Source organism: Bos mutus, chromosome 24 (assembly GCF_027580195.1).
Source record: "Bos mutus isolate GX-2022 chromosome 24, NWIPB_WYAK_1.1, whole genome shotgun sequence".
NCBI lineage: Eukaryota > Metazoa > Chordata > Mammalia > Artiodactyla > Bovidae > Bos > Bos mutus.
In genome coordinates this window covers 57,696,650-57,709,964 of record NC_091640.1, presented here as the reverse complement: position 1 = coordinate 57,709,964, position 13,315 = coordinate 57,696,650, and the positions used below count along the sequence as shown (strand labels likewise).

The window sequence follows — 13,315 nt, the reverse complement described above, 5'->3', positions numbered from 1 at the left end:
CAGGCTCTGCCATCCCTGGGATTCTCCAGGCAAGAACACCGGAGTGGGTTGCCATTTCCTTCTCTAATGCATGAAAGTGGAAAGAGAAGTTGCTCAGTCATGTCTGACTCTTCACAACCCCATGGACTGCAGCCCACCAGGCTCCTCTGTCCACGGGATTTTCCAGGCAAGAGTACTGGAATGGGGTGCCATTGCCTTCTTCAACCCCATCCTTAGGTTACCTAAGAACTTTCCAAAGTCACTTCACTAACATAACAGAAGACACCTTTATAGCTCTCAATGCTTAGGAAAATGCTAACAAGGGTTTTAGAAGCTCTGTGCCAGGAATGGGGACAAAGATGAAATATATGCCTTGTATAAGCCGCAATACCACAAAGTTGCACAGAGCTGTGGACAAAGCTTCGCAGGAGAACCATCCCCTGTGCCTGAGATATGGGGCACACGAGGCCCGTACAACACACTCAAGCACTCAAGAGCCTCTCGGAGCGCCTACCCTTTGGCACTTGGCCAGATCAAGGGGGCACTCCAGGTGGAGAGTTTTGGAAAAGGAAGGCAGCTGCTTCTGCAACTTCCAGTTCTACCAAATTGCAAGCGGTGCCGAGAAACGTAAGCACCAGTTTCTAAAAGTGAGGAGCTGTGCTCCTTCCGGGTCCAGCCCTGATCGCGGGGGCGCTGAGCCTCTGCCCACGTGACCTGAGGTCAGGAGACCCACAGGTTCTTATGTCACAAAACACTTTCTTCATCTTTCGTTTCGCACCCAGGAAGTCAATCTCCCGGCGAGGATGCTGCGTCTCAAGATACAATGCAGATAGGTTGTCAGAGAGGATCACTCATGTCCTCTCTTTGCGTAGGAAGCTGGAAGGGAGTCTGGCAATGGGGCGGAATGATGTCACCCTCTGTGTAGTGCGGTTGATGTCTTCGAAGGGTGGGTGACATCATTAATGCCTGATGACAATCTAGGAGGAGAGTCGTCTGGCATCCGGATCCCTCTTTTCTCAACAAGGAAACTGAATGGGGAGGAGATGTTCGGTGAGTTACCAGGGCTGTTTATGACTCGGCACCTGAGCCAGAAATCTTTTTAAAATTGTGGTGACATTGATCTATAACATAAGTTTCACGTGTTGGTCACTCAGTCGTGTCTGACTCACACGACCCCATGGACTGTAGCCACAAGGCTACTCAGGCTCCTCTGTCCACGGAATCTCCTGGGCGAGAATCCTGGGGTGGACTGCCATCCCCTTCTCCAGGCTCCCTGTGTCCACCACGAGTCTGCCTTCTGTGTGCACGGCAGCGTGCTCACCATCAGGCCTTCTCCAGGTTCCCCGTGTCCACCACGAGTCTGCCTTCTGTGTGCACGGCAGCGTGCTCACCATCAGGTCCAGTTTCCAACCACACACTTGGGCCTCTCTGCCCACTTCACCCTCCCCCCCTTCTTCCCTTAGTAACGACCACCCTGGTCTCTGTACCCCTGTGTACCCCAAGAAAGCCCTAATGCCCTCACTGAGCTGAGCCCCAGCAACCTCCAGGAGGAATACCGAAGCCAAGGGAAAGCAGAAGGGGCCCCCGGCACAGCTTGGCTGCCCTTCCCTCCGCTCTGCCAGGGTCCCGCTATCACCGCCCCAAGCTGGCCTAGGGCCTCAGGCCACAGTGCTGGGGTCCCCCTATCACTGCCCCAAGCTGGCCTAGGGTCTCAGGCCGCAGTGCCGGGGTACCCCTATCACCGACCCCAATGGCCTCCAGGTCTCAGGCCTCGGTGCTGGGGCCCCGCTATCACCACCCCAAGCTGGCCTAGGGTCTCAGGCCTCAGTGCTGCCGGCACGTTTCCTGAGACAGAAACACCTCCTGGCTGGGCCACTCTGCTTGTCAGCATTAACTTCTCAGGGTGCTTACAAGATGCTTCAGCAAATAACTTTAGTCTGTTCCATTTTTATTTTTCTATCTGTATCCCGTCACAGTGCAAAAGAATGGCCACAGTTTGTGCAAATACACGCATGTGTTTACCCCATTTCTAGATACACAGTAAATAGTCCTGAAGGCACAGCACGTGAGCGGGCGGTTCGCAGGTCACTCTGCTTTCTCCCCAAGTTGTGAGTCATCCCTCCCCCGATTTCGTAAAGACCAGGATGCTGGTTCTGACCACCAGACTCCCCTCATACTTAGTCTAGGCTGGGATTTGGGTGGGGGGCTTCCGCCACTCTCCAGAGCCCAGGCTTCGCCTTCTGTGCACCCACTGCAGCTCCAGGGGTCACCATTCTGTCTGAGAAGGTTACTGTCACAGTAGCCACTGAAAGGGCTGGGGTGTGTCCACACGCGGCACTTGGGGAGGGGCCCAGCCAGTCTCAGGCATAGATGGGCGTCTGGACATCCTCTCCCGGACATTCCAGGGGTCTGAGCAGGTAGCTGTCGTGGAACTGTCACTCCGCACGACCAGTAAACAGCTACTGTAACTCTTGAAAGGGTCGCAAGTGCAGTGCTGTGGGCTCAGCCTCCGGGGGCGCCCAGTGGTACACCCCTGCCCAAGTCCAGTCCGCCCAGCAACCCCGGCCCACCCTCAGCCTTCCCCTCCCCATTCCCGTGCTGCTCCCAGCCTGATGACCCTCCCTCTCCCTCCTCCCTGGGTGGGAGAAGAAAACTGGCCTGCCTTTCCCTTTGATTCTAAAAGGCCTGTTTGGGGGAAAAGCGTTAAAAACTGTACTTTCATTTTGCCTTCGTTTCCTATTCCTAGCATAGTGATCTGTTTCTCCTCGAGGCTGCATCACATCTGCCTCCCACTCCCAGGACAGCCCATTCGGGGAAGAGAGAAAAAATAAAGTACCCTCTATCTGCTCCTTCTTCTCCTTTAGAAAAGTGTGTTGGTCGCTGAGTCATGTCCGACTCTCTGCGACCACATGGATGTTAGCCCGCCAGGCTCCTCTGTCCATGGGATTCTCCAGGCACAAATACTGGAGTGGGTTGCCATGCCCTCCTCCAGGGGATCTTCCTGACCCAGGGATCGAACCCGGGTCTCCCCCATTGCAGGTGGATTCTTTACCTCTTCTCTAGAATCAGGACCCAATTTTGTTCAGAGAGGAAAAGTGCTTAGTTAAAATACTGTTTCCCAGACTCCCTTGCAGTGGAGCACAGTCTGGCTCACAGTTCTGACCAATGAGGCCTAAGTTCTCACTGAGGTGGGGCTTCCAGGAACTTTCTTTAACGAGGGTTCAGTTAGAGTACAGCTGCACTCTGGGCCCTTCATCCTGTAAGACTTTCCCTCCTGGAACATGAACTTGATAGCTGGAGCTCTCGTAATCCTGTTGTGACCATGAGGACAGACCAGGACAGACACCCAGAAAGACATAAATTGCTGAAGACACTACGATCCTGCTGCACCAGCCCCGGGCGCCTTACCTCCTGATTTTTAACTAAAGGAGAGAGGGAAAAAAACTTCATTTTTGTCTAAATGGATTCTTACTTGATACATCCTTTTATATAAGATGTTTCTCTTAAAAAATAAAGCTCTCAGCGTCATTCCATACAGAACGTCTTGTTCAACAGCAGCAGGGGTGCTCGGCTCTGGCTGTGCGTTACTGTCACCTGGTGCGCTTTAAAAATGTCGGTGCCTGGGTCCCCCTCACAGACCCTTAGGTAAGTCGGTCTGGGGCAGAGCCTTAGGCAGAGGATTTTTAAAGCTCTCAGGGTGATTACGATGTGCAGCTGCGGGCCTCAAAACCCTGCTGTTCTAGTTTGCAAGGCAAGAATAACTGGTTAATTGATTCCTTCTGCTGCTCTCATTAGACACTAATGGGCACCGTGGTGGACCGTGTCCGTCGCCCGGAGGTTTATCAGCGTCACCTGCTGGGCTGATTAAAGCTCAGGTTGCTGGCCACGCGCCCAGGGCTTTGGCTTTACCGGGCCTGGGGTGGGCCGGAGAACCTGCATTCTAACAAGCTCCCAGGATGCCGATGTGGTGGTGAGGGGCCAGAGCAACAAAACCAGGTATCTGTCTGTTTTTCGCCCCAGGCCCTTCCTGCTCTGCCACCCCTCTGGGCCCCGAACCTATGGCTTTGCTCTAGTGCCCTCCTTGGAAAGCAGAACATTAGCTTGCTCCCTCGGAAAGGACTTTTAGGCAGTACCACCCTAGAAGCTTAGGCCAAGACCCTTCCCTCCTCTATCTGAAAAAACCTTCACTGTCTTCCAAGGTTCCACTCAGAGGTCAGGAAATCCTCCTTTCAGCCCCACGTCTGTGCTCCCAGAGGCCTCGGTCCCGCTGTCTCTTTGCACTTGCGTGCAGTTGGCTTGTTGAGTCCCTTTTCTCCTAAGACAGAAATAACGCTTTCTCTCTCTGTGCCTGAGATTCAGCTGAAGCTCCAATACTTTGGCCACCTGATGCAAAAAGCTGACTCATTGGAAAAGACTGATGCTGGGAAAGATTGAGGGCAGGAGGAGAAGGGGACAACAGAGGAAGAGATGGCTGGATGGCATCACTGACTCGATGGACGTGAGTCTGAGTGAACTCCGGGAGTTGGTGATGGACAGGGAGGCCTGGCGAGCTGCAGTCCATGGGGTTGCAAAGAGTTGGATGTGACTGAGTGACTTAACTGCCCTGGTCTCTGTCTTCCTCACCCTCCAATCACACTTTGCTCTGGGGACTGTCGGTGTTATTTTGCTCGGCAGAAGTTGTCTTGCTGGCACCCCAAGCCTCCTGCCCTTTCCACCTCTTGTTCTGAAGTTCCTGATTCCGGAGTTGTTGCTCAGAACAGTGGTGCTCACCTGGGGGTGATTTTGCCCCCATCGGGGGCTCTGTCCACCTCTGGAGATATTTCTGGTTGTCACACCTGGGAGGCTCTACCAGCCTCTACTGGGTCCAAGCCAGGGATGCGGCTCAATGTCCTCCATCCTTCGGACAGTTACCAACGACGGAGAATCCTCTGGCTCAAACTCAGTAGTGCGAAGCTGAGAGACCCTTCCCCCTAAGGCCTCCCTGGGAGTGGAGAGGCCCCTCTGCTCTTGGCCCAGCAGCGCTGGGTGGGTTGGTTAGTGCCGGTCAGTCTGTAACACAACAGTTCCTGGGGGTGGGCTGAAGGGTCTCCAGCACCAGCACAGCTGAGAATCCTCAAGCTGGTGATGGTGGTGATGACGGCTAACAGTCATTCTGAGCTGTGGCCCGAGGTGCACGAGGCAGGCCCTCCCGGGCTCAGGGGCAGCTGAGCAGAGCTGAAGCCTCCGGCGCACCTCAGAGACAGAGGGACAGCGCCGTCTTTGTAGGAGAGCTGCCAGGAAGGAGAAGCCTCACAGAGCCGAGGAACTGGCAAGACGGTCTCAGGGAGGACCGTACCTGGGCGCCCTCGGGAACCGAAGCCTCTGCCCCATCGCTGCGAGGCCTCGGCTCAGTGGCTCAGGGAAATGGGCGGGAACCCTGGCAGGAAATGGATCCTGGGCTAAACGAGCTCATGAAGAAGCGCCCTGAAGCCGTTTTCCGGATCCTGGCTGGCAGCTCTTTTCAGACGAGCTTCTCTGACCAAGGACGTGGTGTGTGGGGCTCAGAGCAGCGCTCCTCGCCACCCAGAAGAAATCAGCCTTTGTGGGGCCGCCCCCAGGGGCCCAGGGGCCTCAGAGGAGGCTGTGGTTTGTCTCCAAGATTTCAGAATGTAGTGTAGAAGGTAGGATCCTTCCAGAGATGCAAAGAGAACGTCCCAGTGGAACCAGCTGAGCACTAAGAACACACGTGTCTATCACAAGATACTGGAGAGCGGAAGGCTGCCCACAGGAGGGCCTGAAACGCAGACTAGAGGCCTTGGTCTATGCTTAGGCGAATGACTATTGCTTCAAGTCAGAGCTCCTTAGCCCTCAGAGGGTCAAGGACCCTCATGACGGTTGGATGACAGCTCTGGACCCTCACCCTAGGAAAGTGCTTCTATGCATAAAAGGTCATTGTCAGCTTTGAGGGGTTGGAGGATCACCCTGGTTGCATCCCTGGACTCGGGATTTAATGCATCAATCCTTAGGACCAGAGAAATGCCAGCATTTCAGGCTGGCATCTGGCAAGAGATAACCACAGAGCAGATGTTCAGATGATTAAAGACAAGGTGTTTGGCAGGAAAAGAGGCCAGTGGATGAGAGAGACAGGCAGCTGCATAATTGTAACAGTATGGACATTGGCCAAAATGAAATATTGATTAGCAATTATATGGCCCAGTGAGTGGGGACAGGTCCCTGGAGCCAGGCATGCAATTCTTGGCTTTACCAATCAGTTATGTAGCCAACGAATATTTAACACAAACCCACTGTGTGTGAGCTGAGGATACAGCAAGGTTTCTTTGTGCCCGACCTTCCAGGCTGGACACAGAAAATAAACAAGTCATGTCAGGTGGTGAAGAGTGTTAGAACGAGGGGGGAAGGCTTCACTGAAATGACAGCTTTGAGCAGCTACAAGAACAGGTGAAGGAGTGAAGTGTGCATGTGTCTGGGAGACAGGTTCTGGACAGGAAGCAGGTTCTGGGGCAGAAGCACACTTGGCACATTTGAGGCTCAGCAAGCTGGTTGGTGGGTGTGCCATGGAGAGAGCAAGAGGAAGAGCAGATGAGGTCTGTGTGCGAGGGAGGTATGGGATCCTTGGGTTTTGTTCTCAGTGGGATGAGAAGCCATTAAAGGATCGTGAGCAGGGAAGTAACACGATGTCATTTAGGTTTTTAAAATTAATTGAGTGCCAGTGGAGAAAGTGAATGGGCGTGGTCAACATTCTCGTGATAATATTAATGACAGTCATATTCTCTTGCTTTGTCAGATAAGTTATTCATTCTTCCTCGATCTTGATGTGGGGTCAGCAGACTTTCTCTGTAAATGGTCAGATAGTAAATATTTTAGGCTTTGTGGACCGTATGGCCTCTGCCATCTTACTCCGCTCTGCCTTTGGAGCTTGAGAACAGCCATCGACAGCAGGTAAATGAATGAACCTGGCCATGTTCTAGGGGACGAGCCATCCCAACCTGCCTGGGACAGAGGGGTTTTCTGGAATCTAAGAGTCGCCTCTTTCCTAGCTCAGCTGAGATAATGTGGGCAAGTGGGGATGCTTGGCAAATTCCAAGAAACCTTTATGAATGCTGAAATTTGCATTCTGTGTATATTTTATGTATCATGAAATAATATTCTTTTAATATTTTCCCAATACTTAAACATAAAAGCCATGCTTTGCTCACACAAAAACAGCCTGCATTTGACCCACAGGCTGTAGGCTGGCAACCCCTGGCCTTGAGGACCCATCAGTGACAGGCACGACCACGCACACCTGCCCTTCTGTGTCCCCTCTCCATGGGGCCGCCAGGGATCCCAGCCCCTGCCCACCTCTCTAGCCCCATCCCCTGCAGGTCCCTGTGTTCCTGCCACACCAGCTGGCTTCAGGGGCTTTGTCTGTTCTAGACTCCATTCCGCTTGGAGACTTGACATGTGCCACCCCCTTTTCCTGAGAATTCTTCCCCTACCTTTTCATCTGGAGAAGGAATAGCTCCTCTTAGAGTGAGAGTTACATATTACTCTCTGCTTTAGACTTTCTCATACACACGCTGTTTGTTTTTTCTGCCCCAAGGTTGACCAGCAGCCTGTGTCCCGGCCTGGAGTGAAAGACGCTCCAGCAGGAATACAACCAGTTCTCTGGCTCCGGAATCCAAACTGCGATATGGGGAAGAAGAAGTCACTTGGTAGCATAAGAAAAAATTAAAAAGACACCCCATGGAGGCAGGCAAGCAGAAACCATGAAGTGGTAGGGCCATGAGGCCCCAGAGAAGCAGAACATAGGCGTAAGCAGTAGTCACAGTTGAGCAGAAGCTGGAGGCGAGGATGGAGGCAGAAAAGGCGGCAGGAGGAGCAGCCGTTGCGATGGCTGAGGCTTGACTCACAGCTACAGCCTGCGGGGCGACCAGACTCTCCAGGCTCTGGGGTGCCCTTGAGTCCTGACTATCTTTCCACTCTCTGCAAGGCCTTGCCTTATGACTGTTTGGGGGCTTCCGTGTGATTCCTGTCCTCTGGCTGCCATGTAACCCCTTCCAAAAAAGCTCTCCCCAGCTCAGCACCTTACATATAGTAGGTATGTGTGTGATGTGAAATGTGTAAGAATCTCATCACTTGAGACGATCTAAGAAAAAACTGCTTCCTGCAATCAAAACTTCCTACCACACCACTTACATTCTGAGGTCATGATTTGTATCCACTTTCTTGGGGATGAATATAGGGCTCTTTCCATGTCTTCCACAGTTCAGCACATCGATCGCTGTAATTGCTGAGCAAAGGATCCTATCTGGAAGAGCCTGAGCTCGTGGAGAGACACGGGCGTGTGTGTGCTCAGTCACTCAGTAGCGTCTGATTCTTTGCGACCCCATGGACTGCAGCCCACTAGGCTCCTTGGCCCTGAGATTTCCCAGGCAAGAGTACTGGAGTGAGTTGCCATTTCTTTCTCCAGGGGATTTCCCAACCCAGGGATGGTACCTGGGTCTCTTGCATCTCCTGCATTGGCAGGCGGATTCTTTACCACTGAGCCACCTGGGGAGCCCAGAAAAAATCTCTGGTACAAGTTGGTAGGGTGCTGGGAGGGGGACCCTAAATACAGCAGCTGCCCATCCAAAGGGTGGGTGACAATCTCTCACTTCTTTGTATCCAGCAGCTATTGAGAGCCAAGTGGGAGACAGAATATGCTGTCTGGAAGATAGGCAGCCTTAAGAAATGAGAAGGACTTTAATTGGCTCTTAACTGGGCTAAATGTGCTGGGAAAGTGAAGAGACTGGTTCTCCAGGTGGAACAAGATTAGTTCGCATCTGGCACGTTTAATGGGTGAGCAGAGTCAGTCGCACAAGCTCTCCCACCCCTCTCCCTCTCTGCCGCAAGCCTTTGAAAACTCATTTTATCAAAATTAAAGCTAGATTCTGCTGTCTGCTGCTGCTGCTGCTAAGTCACTTCAGTCGTGTCCGATTCTGTGCGACCCCATAGACGGCAGCCCACCAGGCTCCCCCATCCCTGGGATTCTCCAGGCAAGAACACTGGAGTGGGTTGCCATTTCCTTCTCCAATGCATGAAAGTGAGAAGTGAAAGTGAAGTTGTTCAGTCGTTTCCGACTCTTCGCGACTCCATGGACTGCGGCCCACCAGGCTCCTCCATCCATGGGATTTTCCAGGCAAGAGTACTGGAGTGGGTGCCATCGCCTTCTCCTGTGCATCACTATGCTACATTAAATACCAGTGTGCTTGGACATAGGTATCCTGTGGCCTCAAATGAAGTGAAGGGCAGCAATATCCCCAGAGAAGACGCTCCAATAAATGGTCCAAAAAATGGACAATTCATGGAGATTTAAGGCAAAGGAATGGTATCAGAGGGGAGGAAAAGGCAGAAGGAAGGGAACTATATATGAGGGAACTTCCGAAAACATCAGAGAAGCTCACAGCTCCATTATCATAATCCAGAAACACTCCAATCCTACCCGGAGGCCTTTCCACAAACTGAACTAAGGGTGGGGAGGTGGTGGACAGAACATACTGACTGTTCACCTTTGTAGAACACAGAAAAAATGCTTCTTCAGACCAATACTGATACTGGCATCACTTGTGAAGATGCTTTTACAGCCCCCCAGAACCCAGCTGGAGGACTCTGCCATGTCCAGCTCTCAGCAATGCCTCCCGGAGGTGAAGGCCCGAGCTCCCCAGGATACGGCACATGCCCCGCCCATCCACCCTCCCTCCCCCGGGACTGTCTGGATGCGTGGGGTGGTCATCCTCAGACATCACACTTGCATCATCGAGGATCGCATGGTGAACGGTCATTGTCCAACTCAGGACATTGTTCATGCTGAAGTTGTTCGGCATGTGTAGGAACACAGAGACAGGCCAGGAAGGGAGCTCTGGGTTCACGGGCTGAGGCTTCTGCATCTGTGCCAAGTCACTTGTTTCCAGCACATCTTCCAAGCCCTGGAGCAGCTCCGTGTCCAGCTTGAGGCACATCCCATTAGCTCTCCGTACATTTCTTTCAGCCTTTCTCTCTGTTGAGTCATTCTGAACACACTCTCCTTGAGCTGTAGACGAATGTCCTTGGCCTCTTTCTTCAGGGCCTCCAGATGCAGCTGCTCCTCCTCCTGGAGCAAAATGTATATCCTCTGGTACTAAGCTGTAATCAAGAGTTTCCTTAAGGCCACATATTCCTTAAATGACTGAATTTTTTCAGCTTCCTGGTTCAGAATTTGCATTTCTTTCATTTTCCATAAAGAGCCCATTCTCTCCAGAAGTTTCTCCCGGGATTCCTCAGCAGCCCTGTGTATCGGCCTGTGGCTGTGAGCTGCGTGCTCGGGGCGTTCAGAGCAGGCCCACAGAGCAGGGTCTGGTCAGCCTCACAGAAGAGGCCTTTGGTGTGTCACACAGACCTGCTCCTCAGAGCTGGGGTCGTGGTCAGCTCCCGCCTGCCAGCCAAAGGCTCAGACAGGGACGGCAGAAGTTGTGCCCACGGTTTATGGAGACAGCGTCCAGGAAGTAGTTCATGCAGATGGAGCAGGTGATCCCTTCTGAGGCAGCTCCTAATGAATTAATTTGGAGTACTCGGGTAATGAAATCCTTGCCAACCGCAGCGGTTGTAATGGGCAGGGACAAGTCCTGCCTGTAGGGGGCAGTATTGCAAGAAGCGAGTGGTCCTGGGCTCAGAGCGCTGGGAACGGGACTCTGGCCTGAGTGCTTTAGTTGGAGGTCTTAGCACTGGCGTTCTAGAAAGGAAGGGAAAGTCCCAGTTGAATGAGATCTTAAAGGAATTTTACCTAGCTCCTTGGCGAAATTTAAAATTCTGCACATACACGTGCACTACAAATACACATACACAAGCACACGTGTGTGCACACAGACACACCCCCCCGCCAAATGGCAAAACGTGTTTCTTTCACTTAAAAGGTGGTCTTGTTTCTGAGGCTGTTTGGCTGTACTTTTGAGAGGGGAGCGCCCCACCAGATACGAACTCCCAGGTTGGGAGTTCCACTGCTTTCTGGGGAACTGCCGGGAAACGTTTTGGAGACAAAAGGTAACCCAACCTCTGTCGAGCTGAAAACTTCTACACTTCACTCGTCGAGGTCACGACTGAATTTCTCTTTAATCGGGTGGCCGCCTGAAGCCCCCGAGTGCTGTGTCTTTCCCTTATTCATGCCTTTCTCTCACACCACAGATGGCGATTCGTCCTTCTTCCTCCCCCGCCCCCCGTATCCCTTCTCTTTCCTTCACAAAATCTGAGGTTCAGCTCTGCCCTCATTTGCCTGCATCCTCACTAGACTGCGTAGTCTATACGTAAATTCTGGGAGACCACCTCAGCTCTGCATTCAGTGACCAGCTTGGCACCTGGCATGTAGTAGGAACACACGGTTGATGTTGGCTGAATGAATGTCTTCATCGTGGAATCCCATGCAGAGTGTTTAGATATTCCAACAGAAAGCCAGAAGGAAATTGAATATTCAAGGGAAGAAAGTGGGTGCCCCCCCGGCCTTCCTCCCCACAGGCCCTAGTGGCGCCCGCCATGGCTTTGCCCCCAGTGGCTTCCTTGAGCCCTGCCAAAGGAGGGGGAATGGACGGGCAGACGGGCGTTTGACTGCTGGCCTCGGGCTGGCTCTTCACGACAGGGAGAGAGGCAGGGGTGCTGTGACAGGGACCCAGGCTGCATCGTGAAAGAACCAACTCACAGCTCACCGAGCTCCTGTGAGGACTGTTCTTCACGCATGTAACTGAAGAGCGCTCGAATCCAGCCCCCAGCTCCTCCTCGGGCCCCTCAGCAGATCCCGAGCTGCCCCTGAAGCTGGTGAGTGGAGAAGTAAAAAGAGCCAGATCTTTCCCTCACAGCCCTGCCACCCAACCCGACAAATGGCCCTGACTTACAACCTGTTGGCAAGCAGCCTCGTCAAAATACATGAGTGATTATTTTCCCAACAGTAACTTAAAAAAAAAAAAAAGTATAACCTCAAACATTCAGGGTTTCTCTGTCTGAAAAGACAGGGAGGGCATAGCTAAAGCCTGTGGTGCCCTGTCTGAGGCTCCGTGATGGTATCTAGTGCCCCGAGGCCTCTGTGTCTTCATTTGGATGACGACCCAACAACTCCTGGATGGAGAGCAGCTGGGGAAAGGGACGGGGCCTTTTTCCCTGTGTCCCCAGAGCCCGGGACAATACCAGACACACAGTCACCACACAAGCCTTGTCTGTCCAGGAAATGGGAAGGATGCAGAGAAAGCGCGTCAGCACAGACTGTCCTCCAAAGTCTAGAATACCAAACTGGGGGCGGGGGTTTCCTTGAAGCCTGAGGAAGACAGTTCTCAGATGAACAAAAGAGTGGGGGACTTGACATGGCGTCTCGCGACTCAGCAAGTGCTGCTTGACTCCCATTCGTGCCCACTCTTGGCGGGTGATACTCAACAGACCACCACAGGGATGAAGTGGCCAGGACAGCATCCACCTCGGCCACAGACAGATGGGATGATGGCCTGAGCATATTCCTTAACCTTCTGGGCTTCCATTTCCTCATGGAAACAAAGAGGAAATGGGTTTCTAGTTCTAACAATATACTGTCTTCTGATTCAAGGAAGTAACCAAGCAGAAAACATAGATTTAAGAAGCATTGAAAAAACAAGGGTAGAATAGCCATCTATATATGGTAACTGTTATGCCGCCTCACAGGCCCTCCTTGGGGCTGGATGGAACACTGGGCAGGCCCTCAGTGGCAACAGGCACGTTCCAGGTACCCATGGTTCTAGGCTGAAAGGATTCTCCTCGCAAAGTGCAGGCCTGTCTCCTGGGGGAAGGAGACGTCTTAACGTGGCTGCCTGGGCTGTCTGCCCACGTGGGATTTTAACAGCACTTCCAAGGGAATCCTTTCATCTTGCAAATGACATTCAGAGTCAGTAAGTGTCCCTGGGATGCTTTTTGCAGGCAACTAGCAGTAATCATCCCAGTGGGAGCTGGAGAGATGCAAGCTGGGCTGGCGAAGGAGGCTGTGATTAGAGATGTGGGTGTCGGGCTGGAGGAGATGTGGCCTCACTACGTGTGCTCCCCACAGACCTGCAGGAAGAGTGGGTCCCCAGCCCTGAATGCGGCGTAAACTCAGGCAGGAATTGCAGTGAGCTGTTATGTGAGCCAACCTGGCGGAAAGGACGCAGGTTGTCCTTTTTTGGGGCCCCCTGTTTAATTCCATCTGGGCATAATCTTGAGCTTCGCAGGTGGCTCCAGTGGTATAGAGCCCACCTGCCAACACACATAAGAGACACGGGTTCCATCCCTGGGTGGGGAAGATCCCCTGGAGGAGGAAATGACAATCCACTCCAGTGTTCTTGCCTGGAGGATC

The 13,315-nt window shown here is 52.7% G+C and overlaps 1 pseudogene; it reads right to left on the bottom strand.

The window, feature by feature from the left end:
* Positions 1 to 9,302: 9,302 nt before the first annotated feature.
* LOC102268597 (tripartite motif-containing protein 64-like) lies at positions 9,303 to 12,720 on the bottom strand (annotated as a pseudogene).
* Between the last annotated feature and the right edge of the window lie 595 nt (positions 12,721 to 13,315).